This window comes from Odocoileus virginianus, chromosome 3 (assembly GCF_023699985.2).
Source record: "Odocoileus virginianus isolate 20LAN1187 ecotype Illinois chromosome 3, Ovbor_1.2, whole genome shotgun sequence".
NCBI classification, from domain to species: Eukaryota; Metazoa; Chordata; class Mammalia; order Artiodactyla; family Cervidae; genus Odocoileus; species Odocoileus virginianus.
In genome coordinates this window covers 16,003,187-16,022,137 of record NC_069676.1, presented here as the reverse complement: position 1 = coordinate 16,022,137, position 18,951 = coordinate 16,003,187, and the positions used below count along the sequence as shown (strand labels likewise).

Sequence of the window (18,951 nt, the reverse complement as noted above, 5' to 3'; positions counted from 1 at the left end):
AAAGGAGTAGGACCAGATTAGAATCTGAGCTGCCCCCACAGCAGGTCTAGAAATCAGCACAGTCTTGGAGGGCATCCTAGGGAGGTGAGGTGACTGTGACTCCCAGCGAGGGAAAGGACTCTGACAGCAGTGACTCAAGAAAAACATTTATTATTCTTATGTTTTGACTTGTTCTATAGAGTCTTTTGGAATTTTTTTTCTTTTGTTTGTTTTTTTCCTACCCCCCAACCCGTTGCAGATGTTGATTTTATTGGCACTATGAAATCTAATTAAGCTTTTGAGTTTTTTTTTTCAGTCACACTTTTCATTGTTGTTATAAACCTCTGCCTCCATGTTGGGCTTTTGCAGTTCTGTGGAGTTTTCTTTTTTTTCCTTTTTCTTTTCTCTTTAATTTTTTTATTTTTTAAAATCTATTATTATTTTTTCTACATTTATTCCTTTGTTTGCTTTTCCTACTGTTCTTTTCCCCTTGCAGTTAATCTTTAATATATACAAATCTTCTTTATCCACCTCTATTTAACTTTGCATATATCTTCTTTTTTCTTTCTTTCCTTTCCTCTCAACATATTGGTTAGTTTTGTTTTCATTGCTTTATTCCCCACTTGGCACCTTGCTTTAGTTTTGTTTTCCGGTTTGTGCTTTAGTTTTGTTCTTAACTGGTAGATACAATTTTTGGTTTCTTTGTTTGCTGGATCAATCTATTGTACTTTATTTTTGTTGGGCTGTTTTGACTTTGCTAATGGGTATATACGTATATGCGTATATCCCACTATTTGAATTATTATCTGCCTGATTCTGTAACCGCCATTTGTCCGGGGCTCACCTTCGGTTTCTCGTTTTTGGGTATTTGTTTTCACCTCACTTAGTGCCATAACAAACCACTTGTGGAATTGTCATTCCTGACCAGAGATCAAGCTCTGAGCCTTTGGGGTGGGAGCAGTGACTCCAAGACCCTAGACTACCAGAGAACTAACCCTCAGTTCAGTTCAGTTCAGTTCAGTCACTCAGTCGTGTCCGACTCTTTGCGACCCCATGAATTGTAGCACGCCAGGCCTCCCTGTCCAACACAAACTCCCGGAGTTTACTCAAACTCATGCCCATCGAGTCGGTGATGCCATCCAGCCATCTCATCCTCTGTCGTCCCCTTCTCCTCCTGCCCCCAATCCCTCCCAGCATCAGGGTCTAACCCTAGAGAGTATCAAATAGCGAGAACTCACACAAAGGAAACCACTTGAATACAAGACCTGGCATCATCCAACCACCAGTAGCACCTGTGCAAGACGCCTCATCTAAACAACAAACAAAACAAAAATACAAACCCAATCATCAGTAGACAGGATTACCACCTTACTCAGCCTTGCCCATCAGAGGAAAAATGAACAAACAAACAAACAAAACTCAGCACAAACCTCACCCTATACTAAGCTTACACAAACCACTGGACCACCTTAGGAGGGCAGAAACCAAAAGGAGGAGAGAATTTAACTTTGAAGCCTGGGAAAAGGAGACCTCAAACACACTAAGTTAAAAAAAGAAAATGCAGAGAAATACTACATAAATGAAGGAACAAACTAGAAACACAGAAGTCCAAATAAATGAAGAGGAAATAGGCAAACTACCTGAAAAAGAATTCAGAATAATGATAATAAAGATGATCAAAAACCTTGAAAACAGAATGGAGAAAATGCAAGAATCAATTAACAAAGACCTAGAAGAATTAAAGAATAAACATATAGAGACAAATAACACAATTACTGAAATGAAATTACTCTAGAAGGAATAGCAGAATATCTGAGGCAAAAGAACAAATCAGTGAGGTGGAAGATAAAATGGTGGAAATAGCTTCTGAAGAGCAGATTAAAGTAAAATGAAAAGAACTGAGGATAGTCTCAGAGACCTCTGGGACAGTATCAAACACAGCAATGTTCCAATTATAGGGGTCCAAGAAGAAGAAGAGAAAAAGAAAGGATGTGAGAAAATTTTTGAAGAGATTATAGTTGAAAATTTCCCCAACATGGAAAAGGAAATAGTCAATCAAGTCCAAGAGGCATAAAGAGTTCCATACAGGATAAACCCAAGGAGAAACATGCCAAGACACATAATAATCAAACTAACAAAGACTAAAAGAAAGAATATTAAAAGCCACAAGGGAAAAGCAACAAGTAACATACAAGAGAAACCCCATACACTTAACAGCTGATCTTTCAGCAGAAACTCTTCAGGCCTGAAGGGAATGGCAGGATATATTTAAAGTACTGAAAGGGAAAAATCTACAACCAAGATTATTGTACTCGGCAAGGATCTCATTCAAATCGATGGAGAAATCAAAAGCTTTTCAGACAAGCAAAAGTCAAGAGAATTCAGTATCACCAAACCAGTTTTACAACAAATGTTAAAGGGACTTATATAGTCAAGAAATACAAGAGAAGAAAAAAGATCTACAAAATCAACCCCAAACAATTAAGAAAATGGCAATAGGAACATATATATCAATAATTACTTTAAATGTAAATGGATTAAATGCTCCAACCAAAAGGTACAGACTGGCTGAATGGATACAAAAACAAGACCCATATATATGCTATCTACAAGAAACCCACTTCCGACCTAAAGACACATGTAGACTGAAAATGAGAGGATGGAAAAATACATTCCATGCAAATAGGAAGCAAAATAAAGCATGAGTAGCAATCCTCATATCAGACAAAATAGACCTTAAAATAAAGAAGATACAAGAGATAAGTAAGGACACTACATAATGATCAAGGGATCAATCCAAGAGGAAGACATAACAATTGTAAACATCTATGCACCCAATGTAGGAGCACCTCAATATATAAGACATAAAAGGAGAAATTGACAGTTACACAATAATAGTAGGAGACTTTAACACCCCACTCACACCAATGGACAGATCATCAAAACAGAAAGTTAATAAGGAAACATAAATATTAAGTGATACATTAGATGAGATGGATCTTATTGATATCTTCAGGACATTCCATTCAAATGCAGAAGAATACACCTTCTTTTCAAGTGCACATGGAACATTCTCCAGGATAGACCACATCTTGGGTCACCAATCAAATCTCAGTAAATTTAAGAAAATTGAAATTGCATCAGGCATCTTCTCTGACCACAACACTATGAGACTAGATATCAATTACAAGAAAAAAAAACTAAAAAACACAAACACATGGAGATTAAACAACATGTTTCTAAATAACCAACAGGTTACTGAAGAAATCAAAAAATTTCTAGAAACAAATGACAATGAAAACACGACAACTCAAAACCTATGGGATGCAGCAAAAGCAGTTCTAAGAGGGAAGTTTATAGCAATACAATCCTACCTCAAGAAACAAGAAAAACATCGAATAGACAACCTAACTTTACACCTAAAACAAATGGAAAAAGAAGAACAAAAAAAGCTCAAAATTAGAAGGAAAGAAATAATAAAGATCAGAGCATAAACAAATGAAAAAGAAATGAAAGAAACAATAGTAAAGATTAATAAAACTAAAAGCTGGTTCTTTGAGAAGATAAACAAAATTGACAAACCTTCAGTCAGACTCCTCAAGAAAAAGAGAAGAATCAAATCAACAAAATTAGAAATGAAAAAGAAGAGGTTACAACAGACAATGCAGAAATACAAAAGATTAAAAGAGACTATTATGGTAACAACTATATGGCAATAAAATGGATAACCTGGAAGAATTGGACAGATTCTTAGAAAAGTTCAATCTTCCAAGACTGGCGAGGAAGAAACATAAATTATGAACAACCCAATTACAAGCACTGAAATTGAAGCTGTGATCAAAAATCTCCCAAAAAACAAAAGCCCATGACCAGATGGCTTCATGGGAACTCTGCATCAAACATTTAGAGAAGGGCTAATGTCTATTCTTATAAAACTTTTTCAAATAATTGCAGAAGAAGGAACACTTCCAAACTCATTCTACGAGGCCACCATCACCCTGATACCAAAACCAGACAAAGATAACACACACAAAAAAGAAAATTACAGGCCAATATCACTGATGAACATAGATACAGAAATGCTCAACAAAATTTTAGCAAACAATTCAGCAACACATCAAAAAGCTCACACACCATGATCAAGTTGGGTTTATTCCAGGGATGCAAGGATTCTTCGATAAATGCAAATCAATCAATGTGATATATCATATTAACAAACTGAATGATAAAAACCACATGATCATTTCAATAGATGCAGAAAAGGCCTTCGACAAAATTCAGCACCCATTTATGATTAAAATTCTTCAAAAAATGGGCATAGAAGGAACCTACCTCAACAAAGTAAAGGCCATATATGATAAGCCTACAGCAAAAATTATTCTCAATGGTGAAAAACTGAAAGTATTCCTCCTAAGATCAGGAACAAGACAAGGGTGTCCACTGTCACCACTATCATTCAATATAGTTTTGGAAATTCTGGCTACATCAATCAGAGAAGAAAAAGAAATAAAGAAAATCCAGATCAGAAAAGAAGTAAAGGTCTCACTGCTTGCAGATGAGATGATACTGTACATAGAAAACCCTAAAGATAGTATCAGAAAATTACTAGAGCTAATCAGTGAGTTTAGCAAAGTTGCAGGATACAAAGTCAATATACAGAAATTACTTGCATTTCTATATACTAACAGTGAAAAATTAGAAAGAAATTAAGGAATCAATCCCATTTACCATTGCAACAAAAGGAATAAAACATCTAGGAATAAACTCTACCTAAGGAGACAAAAGAACTGTACACAGAAAATTATAAGACACTGATGAAAGAAATCAAAGATGACATAAAAAGATGGAGAGATATTCCATGTTTCTAGGTAGGAAGAATCAATATTGTGAAAATGACTATACCAAACTCAATCTACAAATTCAATGTGATCCCTATCAAACTACCAATGGCATTTTCCACAGAACTAGAACAAAAAATTTCACAATTCGTATGGAAACACAAAAGACCCTGAATAACCAAAGCAGTCTTGAGAAAGAAGAATGGAGTTGGAGGAATCAGCCTTCCTGAGTTCAGGTTATACTACAAAGCTACGGTTATCAACACAGTATGGTACTGGCACAAAAACAGAAATACAGACCAATAGAACAAGATAGAAAGCCAGAAATAGTCCTCCGCCCGCGCCCGCCGGAGCCTGTTCGCCTCGACTGACCAGAGTCCACGAATTCAGTGCTCCGAGCCCGTCCGGACGGCCCCGATCCCAGCTTTCTATCCTTTGAAAACACTAAGAATAATGTCCCTGCATCAGTTTTTACTGGAGCCAATCACCTGTCATGCCTGGAACAGGGATCGTACCCAGATCGCCCTTAGCCCCAGTAATCACGAAGTCCACATCTATAAGAAGAACGGGGGCCAGTGGGTGAAAGCTCATGAACTCAAGGAACACAATGGACACATGACAGGTATCGACTGGGCTCCCAAGAGTGATCACATCGTCACTTGCGGGGCTGACCGCAATGCCTACGTCTGGAGTCAGAAGGATGGTGTCTGGAAGCCAACCCTGGTGATCCTGAGAATTAACCGGGCGGCCACTTTCGTCAAGTGGTCCCCGCTAGAGAACAAGTTTGCTGTGGGTAGCAGAGCACGACTCATCTCCGTCTGTTACTTTGAGTCTGAAAATGACTGGTGGGTGAGCAAGCACATTAAAAAGCCCATCTGCTCCACGGTCCTCAGCTTGGATTGGCATCCCAACAACGTCTTGCTGGCCGCGGGATCCTGCGACTTCAAATGCAGAGTGTTTTCTGCCTACATTAAAGAAGTGGATGAGAAGCCAGCCAGCACGCCCTGGGGCAGCAAGATGCCTTTTGGTCAGCTGATGTCCGAGTTCGGTGGCAGCGGCACTGGCGTCTGGGTGCACGGGGTCAGATTCTCGGCCAGTGGCAGCCGCCTGGCCTGGGTCAGCCACGACAGCACCGTGTCCGTTGCTGACGCCTCAAAAAGCGTGCAGGTCTCAACTCTGAAGACAGAGTTCCTGCCCCTCCTGAGTGTGTCGTTCATCTCAGAGAACAGCGTCGTGGCTGCTGGCTACGATTGCTGCCCCATGCTCTTTAACTACGAGGACCGCAGCTGCTTGACCTTTGTCTCCAAGCTGGACATCCCTAAACAGAGAATCCAGCGCAACGTGTCAGCCATGGAGCGCTTCCGCAGCATGGACAAGCGGGCCACAACCGAGGACCGCAACACGGCGCTGGAGACGCTGCACCACAACAGCATCACCCAAGTGTCTATTTATGAGGCGGACAAGCAAGATTGTCGCAAATTTTGCACTACCGGCATCGACGGAGCCATGACCACTTGGGATTTCAAGACCTTAGAGTCTTCCATCCAGGGTCTTCGGATAATGTGAAGCTGAGCGTGCCTCCAGACCCAGCATGAGGACGGACCGGCTGCGCCGGGGCAGCTCCGCCATTCGCACGGGGAGGGGAGCCCGCCCCCAGCAAACACTGAAGACGTACATGGCGCAAACCTCCTTGTGTGTTTCATTTGAACATAATTGGTGAAAGTGTTGGTTTTTTTTAAAGCAGCAGTGATTTGGGTTTTGTTTGGGGGGTTGTTTCGTTTTGTTTTGCAATTTCATTCTATTCTTGACCAAAGCTTCTCTTTAAGTAGTTTATTATGGAACGTTGTCAACACTAACTTAAAGGAAGGGGTGGGGAGGTATGTAAATTGTCTGCTGAAAAAAATTAAATAAAAACACTGAATATGAAAAAAAAAAAAAAAAAGAAAGCCAGAAATAAACCCATGCCCCTATGGGTAACTTATTTTTGACAAAGAAGGCAAGAATATACAATGGGGCAAAGACAGCCTCTTCAATAAATGGTGCTGGGAAAACTGGACAGCTACATGTAAAAGAATGAAATTAGAACACTTTATAACACCATACACAAAGATAAACTCAAAATGTGATTAAAGGCCTAAATTTAAGACCAGAAACTATAAACTCTTAGAGGAAAACAAAGGCAGAACACTCAATGACATAAATCAAAGCAAGATACTCTATGACCCACCTCCTAGAGTAATGGAAATAAAAACAAAACTAACAAGTGGGACCTGATTAAACTTAAAAGCTTTTGCACAGCAAAGGAAACTATAAGCAATGTGAAAAGACAACCCTCAGAATGTGAGAAAATAATAGCAAATGAAACAATTGACAAAGGATTAATTTCCAAAATATACAAGCAGCTCATATAACTCAATACCAGAAAAACAAACAACCCAATCAAAAAGTGGAAAAAAGACCTAAAAAGACATTTCTCCAAAGAAGACATACAGATGGCTAACAAACACATGAAAAGATGCTCAACATCTCTCATTATTAGAGAAATCAAAACTACAATGAGATATCACCTCACACTGGTCAGAATGGCCATCATCAAAAAGTCTGCAAACAATAAATGCTGGAGAGGGTGTGGAGAAAAGGGAATGCTCTTGCACTGTTGGTGGGAATGTAAATTGATACAGCCACTATGGAAGATGGTATGGAGATTCCTGAAAAAAACTAGGAATAAAACCACCACATGACCCAGCAATCCCACTCCAAGGCATATACCCTAAGGAAACCAAAACTGAAAAAGACACATGTATCCCATTGTTCATTGCAGCACTATTTACAATAGCTAGAACATGGAAGAAACCAAATGTCCATCGACAGATGAATGGATAAAGAAATTGTGGTATATATACACACTGGAATATTACCCAGCCATAAAAAGGAACACATTTGAGTTCTAATGAGGTATATGAACCTAGAGCCTATTATACAGAGTGAAGTAAGTCAGAAAGAGAAAGCTAAATATTGTATTCTAACACATATATATGGAATCTAGAAAAATGGTACTGAAGAATTTATTTACAGGGCAGCAATGGAGAAAGAGACATAGAGAACAGACTTATACACTTAGGGAGAGGTGGGGAGAGGGTGAGATGTATGGAGAGAATAACATGAAAACTTATATTACCATATGTAAAACAGCCAGCCAACGGGAATTTGCTGTATGTCTCAAGAAATTCAAACATGGGCTCCATATAAACTTAGAGGGGTGGGATGAGGACGGAGATGGGAGGGAGTTTCAAAAGGGAGGGGACATATGTATACCTATGGCTGATTCATGTTGAGGTTTGACAGAAAACAACAAAATTCTGTAAAGCAATTATCCTTCAATTAAAAAATAAATTTCTTTAAAAGGTAAATATCAAGTTCAAGTTCACTGGAGAGGAATTCAGTTTTTTTCTTAATTTCTAAGGGGATCTGTTTATTCTGGAACAGTTCCATCTTACAGTCCCTGGGTGGTGGGATGTCAGGGAATGAACACACATATACCAAGGGTCCCCATATGAGAACTTATCTTTCTCCTCTCTCTAGCCTGCAAGAGGAAGACCCCATCACAGGGACTTGAGTCTCTTGTGTTATTAAGAAGCCACATTCCCTGTGCATCGGTCTCTTTGTCATCCACCTGTGGAAGAGGTAAACGCTCTCGGACTGGCCATGCCTCTTGAAGCAACAAGGTCAGCATAGACCTTGGAATTCCTACAGGCCTTCGGGGCGTGAGCCTGAGGAAACTGATGAGGATGACCCTGAAGAACTGCCTGTTCAGAAGAAAGATCTGGCCTGGTGGGTTTCAACTGTTTTTTTTTTTTTCCCCTCCCCAGAGGACTGGCAGAGACACCAGAGAAGAAAAGCCCGGTTTGAAGAAGAAACCGGCCCCCAAACCCACTCATCTTCCTGGAAGCAACTTAAAAACCTGTCCGATGAGTTCTGACAATAAAGCTCTCTAGTGCCCCATGTCCTGATTTTTGGCCAGATGTGGACAGCTTGTCCTTTGTCAAGGAGTTCAGATTCTGGGTTTAGATTCTGACTGGCTGTGTGAGTTCACATGTCTGAGTCTTGGGAAGGTGTGAGTGCGGGCTAAGTCGCTTCAGTTGTGTCCGACTCTTTGCAACCCTATAGACTGTTGCTTGCCAGGTTCCTCTGTCCATGGGATTTTTCCAGACCAGAATACCGGAGAATTTCCTCCTCCAGGGGATCTTCCCAACCTAGGGATCAAACCCGCATCTCCTGCACTGGCAGGCGGGTTCTTTACTGCTGAGCTACTAGGGAAGTCCCAATAGCTGTGATTTTTTAATGAATTACATCTTCTGGGATAAATGAGTCTGCTGTTGTTGTAAGATGTGAGACAGCAGCAGCTTGAAAGAAAATAGAACCTTCTTTCTCTCTCATCCAATAGTCTGTGTTTGGACAAACCAAAGCTGATATGGCACACACACAGTTATCAGTTCCTGAAAGGGTATCAGTACAGGTAGAGAGTGGGCAGGGGACATCTCCTGGCATACAGAGGGACCGAGCACGAGCGCAGGAAGAAGGAAACTTCCAGTGTCCCCTTCAGGTCCCAGATGCCCAGAGGCACTCCTTTTTTTTTTTTTTTCTGTTTCCTCTTTAAAACACCAAATGATAAATCGATCAGAAATGTACAGACGTTCTCCTCACAAAAGAGCATCTGACAGAGATAAGGCTAAAGTCTTCCTCAACAAGTTGTAAGTTTTTCTACTTTTACTATGTAAGTATGGTCAATCCTCTTTATTTGCAGGTTCCATATTTACAAGTTTGCCTGCTCACTGAGGACTTCCCATGTGGCTCAGACTGTAAAGATAAAAATACACCTGCAACGCAGGAGACATGGGTTCAATCCCTGGGTTGGGAAGATTCCCTGGAAAAGGTAATGGCAACCCACTCCAGTATTCTTGCCCAGGAAATCCCATGGACAGAGGAGCCTGGTGGCCTACAGTCCATAGGGCTGCAAAGAGTCAGACACGACTGAGCAACTAACCCCCAAAATTAATGTATCTGGCATTTCTATAGCCATCTCTGGAAATGGGTGGAGCAGTGGAAAAGTTTAACAACCCAACATGCATGTTTGTGGTTTGCTGAAGGTCCAACAAGGTGCCTCCTGGCTTCAGCTGTGAACCTGTGTCTTTGGGGGGTCTATTTAGTGCTATGTTTTCTGCATTTTTGTTGGTGGTTTCACTGTTAAAAACAGCCCCCAAGTGTAGTACTTAAGTGCTGACTAGCGGTCTTGAGTTCAAGAAAGCTATGAGGTGCCTTATGGAAAAATATACACATGCAAAATAAGCTTCATTCAGGCATGACTTACAGTGCTGCTGGCCATGAGCTCAATGCTAGTGAATCATCTGTGTCTATTAAGGTGTTGTCAAACATAAATACACATGATCCAAGTATGTACAGATCAGTGGATAAAAATATTGTGACCAGGGAGGTCCAGTGGTTAACAATCTGCCTAGAAATGCAGGGGACATGGGTTTGATCCTTGGTCAGGGAACTAAGATCCCATATGCTGCTGAGCAACTAAGAGCCCACATGCCGCAACCACTGAGCCTGCACATGCTGAAGCCTGCATGCCACGATTAGGGAGTGTATGTGCCACAACAAAAGAGCCTTCATGACACAATGAACATCTCGCACACTATGACTAAAACCCAATGCAGCTAAATAAATAAATAAATTTTACTTTAACTTATTTTTTTAAAAAATATTTTTATTTAGCTGCACTGGGTCTTACTTAGTTGAGGCATGTAGAATCTTAGTTCCCCAACCAGGGGCTCGAACCTGGGCCCCCTGCATTTCGAGTGAGTCTTAGCCACTGGACCACCAGGGAAGTCCCTGTCAGTAAATATTTTTATTTAAAAATGTTGTGACCAGGGAAGGGGGATTAAGACGGTGGAGTAGGAGGATGGAGAGCTCACCTTCCCCCACAGACACATCAAAAACACACCTACACATGGGAACAATTCTCCCAGGAGTCGGACAGGAAGAAGAAAACAGACACCCAGGTACAAAAAGCCCAGAGGGTCCCAATGGTTTCACGCAGTATGAATTTATTACAAGTCTGTGTACTGTTATGAGGAGTAAATTTTATGGTTTGTAAGTCATAACTCAAATAATTTGCGGGGGGGGGGGGGCGGTTGGGAATCACTAGTGGGGCTGGAAGAGTATGTTCTAAGAACAACTTCTAGTTCACCAGTCCAGGAGGCTCCATCACCTCTCCAGTAGTTGAAGGTGGTGGTGATTGTTCAGTCACTCAGTCATGTCTGACTCTTTGTGACCCCATCAACTACAGCACATCAGGCTTCTCTGTCCTTCACTATCTCCTGGAGCTTGCTCAAACTCGTGCGCATTGAATCAGTGATGCCATGCAACCATCTCATCCTCTGTCACCCGCTTCTCCTCCTGCCCTCAATCTTTCCCAGCATGAGGGTCTATTCCAATGAGTTGGCTCTTCACATCAGGTGGCCAAGGTATTGGAGCTTCAGCTTCAGCATCAGCCCTTCCAACGAATATTCAGGGTTGATTTCCTTTAGGACTGACTGGTTTGAGCTGACAGTGGAACCACACCATCTCTGCTGTGGACCAGGAAAACTACTTCTGCCCAAGAGACCGCTGGGTCAGGAGACTTCTGGCCCAGGCAAGAAGCTGATGCCCCTGCTGCTGGCCCCAGAAGCACCTAGTTTCTACTGGGAACATGACATGGGTCATGTCCAAATCAGTCCTGATTAGTGGAATCCAAGTTATGTCCAGAACCCTCTCTATATGAGATTCTGGGGGATACAGTTTTTATTTTCCTAGCTTCCGCCTGTTGGAATGGGGTTGGGATTCATCACCTTCCAGGCCAGTAGTGGCTGTTCGAGTGGCTTTCCCCTCATAGCATGAGTTCACTTCTGCATATCAGTCATTTGTTTTTATGGCTGAGTCATATTCCATCATTGGGCTGTATCACAAATATCCCTACATGAATCTTCTTTGGACACATGTCCAAACTCTTTGCCCATTTTTAAACTGAATTCTTTGTCTTTTTATTGTTGGCTCACAAGAGTTCTTTGTACATTCCGGTCACAAGTCCTTCATGTTGTTTTAATGATGATAGCTTTATGTTTCGATTTTGGCAAGACAAAGCTTCCTTTGTTATTTTATTCTTGCACTTAGTATTTATGTAGACCCTCTGTTTTACTTTATTTGTGGCGCTGCTGGGTCTTCGTTGCTGCGTGGGTGTTTCGCTAGTTGCAGTGCACTGGCTTCTCACTGCAGTGGCCTCTTCCACTGCAGATCAAGGGCCCTGGAGCACACAGGCTTCAGTAGTTGCAGCTCCCAGGCTCAGCTCTAAAGGACAGGCTTAAAAGTTCTGGCGCACAGGCTCAGTTGCTCTGCGGCACATGGGATCTTCCTGGACCAGGGATCAAACCTGTGTCTCCTGCATTGGCAGGTGGACTCTTCACCACTGAGCCACCAGGGGAGCCCTCTATGTAAACTTTAAAACAACCTAAGTTCCATAAAACTTTCTGTGGAGATTTTGATTCAAGTTGCTTGTTTATACTGACTAATCTACAGAAGAGTTTAACTTTTACAATGTAGATCCAGCCTTCTCATTCATTGATGTCTTTTTCAATTTACTCATATCTTTTCTTTAGAAAACCTTAATAAATTCTGGGGGGCCATGTTCCAAGGCTGGTGGAACCTTAGGTCCCTGACCAGGCATTGAACTTGTGCCCCCTGAAGTGAAAGCACAGAGTCCTAACCCCTGGACCACCAGGGAGTTCCCTAAACCTTAATGATTTTATCTATTAACTACTTCATATAGTGTCCGGTCAACTTAACTCTAGTTTATAGCCTGTGTTTCCATTGTGGATGTGGTTTCTCCCTTTTTCTAGATGGTTGATATTAATATATGGGAAAGCTGGGGGAGGCGATCTGTGTTAATAATATATCTAGATACTTCACTGCCAATGTATTTCTCAAAACATATAGGCCATTTTTTTATGCTCAACATATCTTTGTCAATATTTGTTTTTACTTTCTTTTCAATACTTATCCCTCATCAAAGAAATATAGCTGTCTATATTGTCAAAAAAATGTTCAAACTCAGTAAAGAAATATATGTATTTTCTCAACAGTTCTCAGTCTGGCCTCACTGCTCTCTTAATAGTTGTTCTTCCAACTAATAAAAATAAGTGGAAAAAAAAAATAGTTGTTCTCTGAGAAATGAAAAGCTACTAAGTTTAAAAAGGCATTTTTAAAATGTACTTTTAAATTTGTGGTAAATGTAAAATATACTATTTTATGTTAATTTATCATTTTAACCATTTAAAAATATAGAGTCCAATGGGGTTAAGTGCATTGAGTTGTACATGTTGCAAAACTGAAAATCTGTACACTTTAAACAACTCCCCACACACTCTCTCTCCCCTCTCTCCTAGCAACCACCATTCTACTTCCTGTCTCTATGAAGCCCACTCATTTCAGTACCTAATATGAGTGGAATATTTATCTTTTTGTAACTGGATGATATCACTGAGCATAAGTTCCTCAATGCGTTCATCCATATTGTAGCCCATGTTAGAATTTCTCTCCTTTTGAAAGCTGCATAACATTCCATTGGGCCACATTTTGTTTTTCCATTCATCTGTCAGAGTGGGTCACTTTGGGCTACTCTGATTAATGCTGCTGTGTGTGAATGTGGGTGTGTAAATCTCTCTTCTAGTCCCTGCTTTCAATTCTCTCGGTTCCATAACCAGAAATAAGATTGCTGGGTCATATGGTAATTCTATGTTTAATTTTTTGAGGAACCAGAGAGGCTTTTAAATGATTTCTCAGTTCATCAATCTCAACAGCATCCAACAATATTCGACAAGGTAGCTGCACACACACAGGAGACTCTAGGACATGCCTGGTTGGTAAACAAGTTCACGAGCCCCCTGGGCATAGGTCCTTGACCTTTTGGGGGCCCTAGGTCCTGCTATTGCTGTTCTGCTTTTTGAAACCTTCTGCTTCCTTGGCCCCCATGACATCACACCTTCTGTGTCTGCCTCCTCCATTATCTCCCTCCTCATCTCATTTCTCTTTTTCAGGCTCCCTTGTGAATGCTTTCTCTGAAAGCCAACCATGAACGCTGAGCACTGACTCTGGAATCCTATTCAGCTGTCAGACTTGAACCTAAGACCAGGTTCTCCCTGGTCAGCTCCTCCCTGGGATGGGGATGGGGAGCTTCCCAGGTGGTGCTAGTGAAAAGAACCTGCCTGCCAATGCAGGAGACATAAAGAGATGCAGGTTTGACCCCTGCGTCGGGAAGATCCCTTGGAGGAGGAGGTGACAACCCACCAAGTATTCTTGCCTGGGAAATCCCATGCAAGAGGAGCCTGGTGGGCTACGGTCCATGGGCTCTCAAAGAGTTGGACTGAAGTGACTTAGCAGCAGCCTCCCTGGGGACTGTCACCTTGGGAACCAGGGGCTGCAGAGGCACAGGGTGAAGGGGCTTCTTGGGTGGACCTCTGCCCCAACCCCCAAGACTGGCCTCTGCACAGGCACAGGAGGCTGTGCTTCCAGGAGGGATTCAGGCTGTGGAATCCAGTGACGTTACAGGAGCTGGCCACAGGCAGGAATGATCTGGATGTTCACGCTGGAGACTGCTGCTCCCCCGGTGGCTGCAGCAGGGAGCAGCAGGTGGGGAGGTGACCAAAACAGATAAAAAGAAACTGGAGACAGGAGTAGGCACTGCCCTCCTGATGACAGACAAGGTGAAAATGCCTGCTGAGTGGAAGGCAGAGATTTCAGCCTCTACCAGGGATGAAACACTGCATGTGGGTGGGATGGGCACAGAAATACCAGAAAACAATTCTTTACTAACACAGCCAAGAGGACCTCATGTGATCTGGCCCTTTTGTCTCTTTTCGTTCCCCACCATCCACTTCTTCTCCCCCAGTCCCAACAGCCTAAAACACATTGCTCTCTTCTCAGATGCTTCTCCCTCCCTTCTCTGCCTGGTCCACTCCTACTCACTGTTCAGAGAGGCCTTTCATGACCACCCTGTGACTAGAGGGGAGCCCTGTGCCTTCCCCACCTTCCACTTGGTTGCAACTGTGTCTCTGAGAATATCTGTCTGCCCAGTCCCTGGAGAGCAGGTGCCCCACAGACAGGTGAGAACAGACTTGTCAAAGTACCCTGGAAGCCATGTCCTCACCCAGGACAGAGTTCAGTGAAGGAGAGACCCCACCCACCAGACATGAAAGCCAGTCAGGGGCTCCTTACGCCCAGACTGTGGTTGGCAGGGCTCCCAGAGAGGCTATTTGAGGGGGGGGGGGGGTCCCTCAGAAATGACCCTCAATCAGTGGGGTCCTTGGGGGTCCAGTCAGAACTTTAGTTTTGGAGAAGAGGTCACTGTCCCTCTGCCTGGATACTGGGCTAGGAGTATGTGTGTGTGTGTGTATAGGGGGGTGGTCACCCATTGTGAGAGGCACCTGACCCTGGTGGGGAGGGGTCTAGAGGAGGACCACTAGGACTGAGTTGCCTACTTGCCGGTGGGTCTGCTGCTGTCCTCTGCTCTCTCGTGTATCTGTCTGTCCACCCGTCCCTGCATTCTTTCTCCACCAGCAAGCCCTGGTCTTTCTCACTCTCTCTCTCATGGCTCTCCCCCCACCCCCATCCCATTCTTCCTCCATTTTCTCTACCTGCATTGAGACAGGCTGGGACTTGGGACACGTCGCTGCTGTGCCCGCCCTTGGACAAACATCTCCTCCAGTGAGAAAACACAAAGAAACTATAAGGGACTAAAAACAACTGTGTGCGTAAGCAACGGGGGCAAATTACGAATAAGACACAAAAGACAAAACCCCAAACAGCACCACCCAAGCCACCTCTCCTGCCCACCCCCTGGACCCATCCCGTATAAGGAACCAGTTCGGCTCCCCGCTCTCAGAGCAAGGACGGACATCTGTCACTTGTTTTCTCCCTCCGCTGCTACAGCAGGGACCCCAGTGAAGCCTTGCCTCAACTTCCCTCTGGCCTCAACAGTTTCTACTGATTCAAGAGACCAAGAACCCCGGTTAGCCACACCATCGGTGCCACACCCCGTCTCTGCGCCCCCTTCCCTTTTCTCGCCTACGTGAGGTCTCTGACCTGCCCACAGCCTACCGCTACTGGCCCACGAAGCGGGATGGCGGGGAGAACCTGTGGCACGAGCTCGCCCTCGTCAGAGAGGCGTCCATCACCGAGCACGGCACGGTCTTGGGCAAGGCCATCAAGTAGGCCAACTATATCGGCTCAGCTCCAAGCACTGGCACGACGGCCACCGGCTCACCTACGTCGAGCACTACGGGAGCGCCTCCTGGCTTTCCTCAGGAACCAGCGTGCCCTGCGTCGCACCCTCTTCCGGCTCCTGCGCCTGCGCGCCACTCCCCTGGCACCGCGCCTCCCCTCTTGCGCCTGCGCGCCATGTCTTTGCTCTGGCGGCGTTGGAGGCACCCTCACTCCGTGTCTCTGGTTGGTTTGTCTGAAGCTGCCCGAGTTCACAGGTTTGAATCTCAGCTTCCCCCATCACCCAGGGCGTACTTGCTCAAATTACTTAACCTCACTCATCAACATATATACCTTAAATGCGTGCGACTTTTTTTGTGTGTGAAAAAAAGTAGACTACCCAGGTTCACTGTGTCTCAGTTTACCCATCTGTAAGACGAGGGATATTGACATTTTTACATAAATATATAAAGTAAAATATAATAGCACCTAGCACGAAGATTTTCTATAAGGATTTCATGCATTTACGCGTATCAAATAGCTCCTGGCACACAAGCATTGCATCCACATTAGATAGTCTTACAGTTGCTGTTACTGTGACTCTTCTCCAATGAGTCCCATTTCCTTAGCCAGGTCATTCTTGACCGCCCTCCCCACCTCCCCACCCCCGCCACTCCCACACCCTTTTAAAATTTTCTGCTCAGCCCTATCGGCCACCTGCTACCATGGTTGTATCATTTGTTTAGTTGGTCAATTCTATGAGGGTGAGGGGCCGGACTGCCTTGTTCCCTATGGGACCCCAGGATTTAGGAGAGCACTGTCTCCTCAGGTATGCGTTCAATGAATAAATGCCCAGTTTTCAGATTGAGACACATGGTAAGAGACTTCAAGGGGCTTGTCCAGTCAGCATAATAAAGTATGCATTGAGTACACAGTGATCCAGAGAAAACTGAAGCATGAAGCGGGTGGACTAGCCAGGGTTGGGGGTTTGAAATTTTAACATGGTGACCAAGGAGATGAGGCAGAAATTTCAAGAGATTTAAAAGCGGTTGGGAGGGAGCTGTGTGACTTTCCGGGGAAGGTGTTGTAGGCAGAGGTTAAGGGCCTAGGGTAGGAACGTGGCTGGCCAATTGGAGGAAGAGAAGAGGCCTGCTTGGCTGGAGCAAAATGAGAGGGTTGGTAGAGAGGGAGGTGAGGGCAGGAAGCGAGGATGGCTGTCTTGTGGGCTGCGGGATGGGGAGGACCCGGGGCTTTTAGCTGGAGGGAGCCCAGGGGGAGGGCAGGAGGCACGGAACCAGATCTGACTCAGGAGCTCACAGGCGCCCTCTGGTGGCTGCAGAGAGAACAGTTGGTTAGAGATCTGAAAGGTAGATAGATAGGTTCCAACCTATGTCATAGACGTGCAGAAGCAGAAAACGCGAGAAGCAACATATGAAGACATATGAATGAGAGTTTTCCGGGACCCCACCAAATGCTACCCAGTATGTTTTTTTAAAAATCAGAACTCAAAACAGAATGTTAATGTAAAACTTCAGAACAAGATAAATTTTCAAAAACATAAGCTGATTAGTTTATGTGGGAAAACAAGCATGCAAGGACATTGGAGTGATTTCTTGAATACTGATGGGGAGGTGGGGTGGGGATGTGAGGCTTGCCCTACCACATATTAAAGAAATGATAAAGCAGAAGTAACTGAAAGCTCAGTGATGGGACATAAATAGATATGCAGAAGAGAGAAGTCAGGGACTGACAAATACATGCAGGAATTGAGTAATGTATCACTGGGGCCCTAACTCATGGCAAACTGGAAGGTGAGAAAGAAAGGAGGGAGGGAAGAAACCAGGAGAGAACTTAAAAAAAAAAAAAAATCATCCTAGATAAAATGTTAATAACCCAAAAACCACTGAAAGAAAGGACTTCAGCATGGTGGAAATGTCATAAACAAAACCTACAGACAAGCTGGGGAAACAGAATACATTCCAAAGCCCTACGTTACATATTCCATAAGGAGCTCCTAAAAATACACATAGACACAAAAGCACACAGACACAAATACCAAGAAACCTGGTAGAAAACAGGCGGATCCACCACAAAAGCTGTTGAGCACAGATGCTGTCACGCACCTGAACATGTGCAGTTACCTGTGGTCATGGAAGTAAACGAGGGAAGAGTCTAAATGCCCACCAGCAGGATGAGTTATGTAAATTATGGTGCCTTTACATGGCATGCTAATTTGGAATGAACTCTAAGATATAGTAAGAGAAAAGGATGTATGTATGGTATCACCGGTACAGTTTTGTCTTGTTCATGCACAGATGGCTTTTAAGAGCTGTGCAAGAAAGTGGAGAAGGAAAAGAAGTAAGAATGAGGATCACCACTCACAGCACATGTGTCCCTGGAAACTTTGTACTTGTGCCTGCATCACCAAAATATAAACTTAAAATTTGAGGGATTCCTTAGTGGTCCAGTGGTTAAGACTCCATGCTTCCAATGCATGAGATGTGGGTTCCATCCGTGGTTGGGGAACTAAGACCCTACATGCTGTGTGGCTTGGCCAAAAACAGGAAAAAAGATTGGAAAAAATATTTGGAACAATTCAAGGCAAAAGCATTTAAAAGGGATGCAGATGTCATATCAATAGAAGAAACAAATCATTAAAATATATGAAACTGTTTCCAACTAAAAGACAAAATCTTAAAGGCACCAGAGATGACAGTCACATGATCCTCAAAAGGGCAACAAATGACACTGAAGGGCTGGCTTCTCTACAGAAACAATGGAAGCCAAAAGATGATGGAGCAGCAAGCAGGAGGTGGGGACAGACCATACCTGCCAATTT

General features: G+C 43.5%; 1 protein-coding gene and 1 pseudogene across 5 annotated transcripts in view; both read left to right on the top strand.

Moving 5' to 3' along the window:
- Positions 1 to 8,819, top strand: part of ACSBG2 (acyl-CoA synthetase bubblegum family member 2) — a 52,132-nt gene extending 43,313 nt beyond the window's left edge. For 4 of the 5 annotated variants that reach the window (XR_011486725.1, XR_011486727.1, XR_011486728.1 and 1 more), the window contains 2 exons: positions 8,400 to 8,501; positions 8,687 to 8,819. The gene's annotated coding sequence lies outside the window, so the exon portion shown is untranslated. Of the gene's footprint in view, positions 1 to 8,399; positions 8,543 to 8,686 lie in introns of all 5 variants that reach the window. The other variant, XR_011486726.1, reaches the window with a different exon arrangement.
- Positions 2,802 to 6,763, top strand: LOC110152963 (actin-related protein 2/3 complex subunit 1A pseudogene; annotated as a pseudogene).
- Positions 8,820 to 18,951: the final 10,132 nt, after the last annotated feature.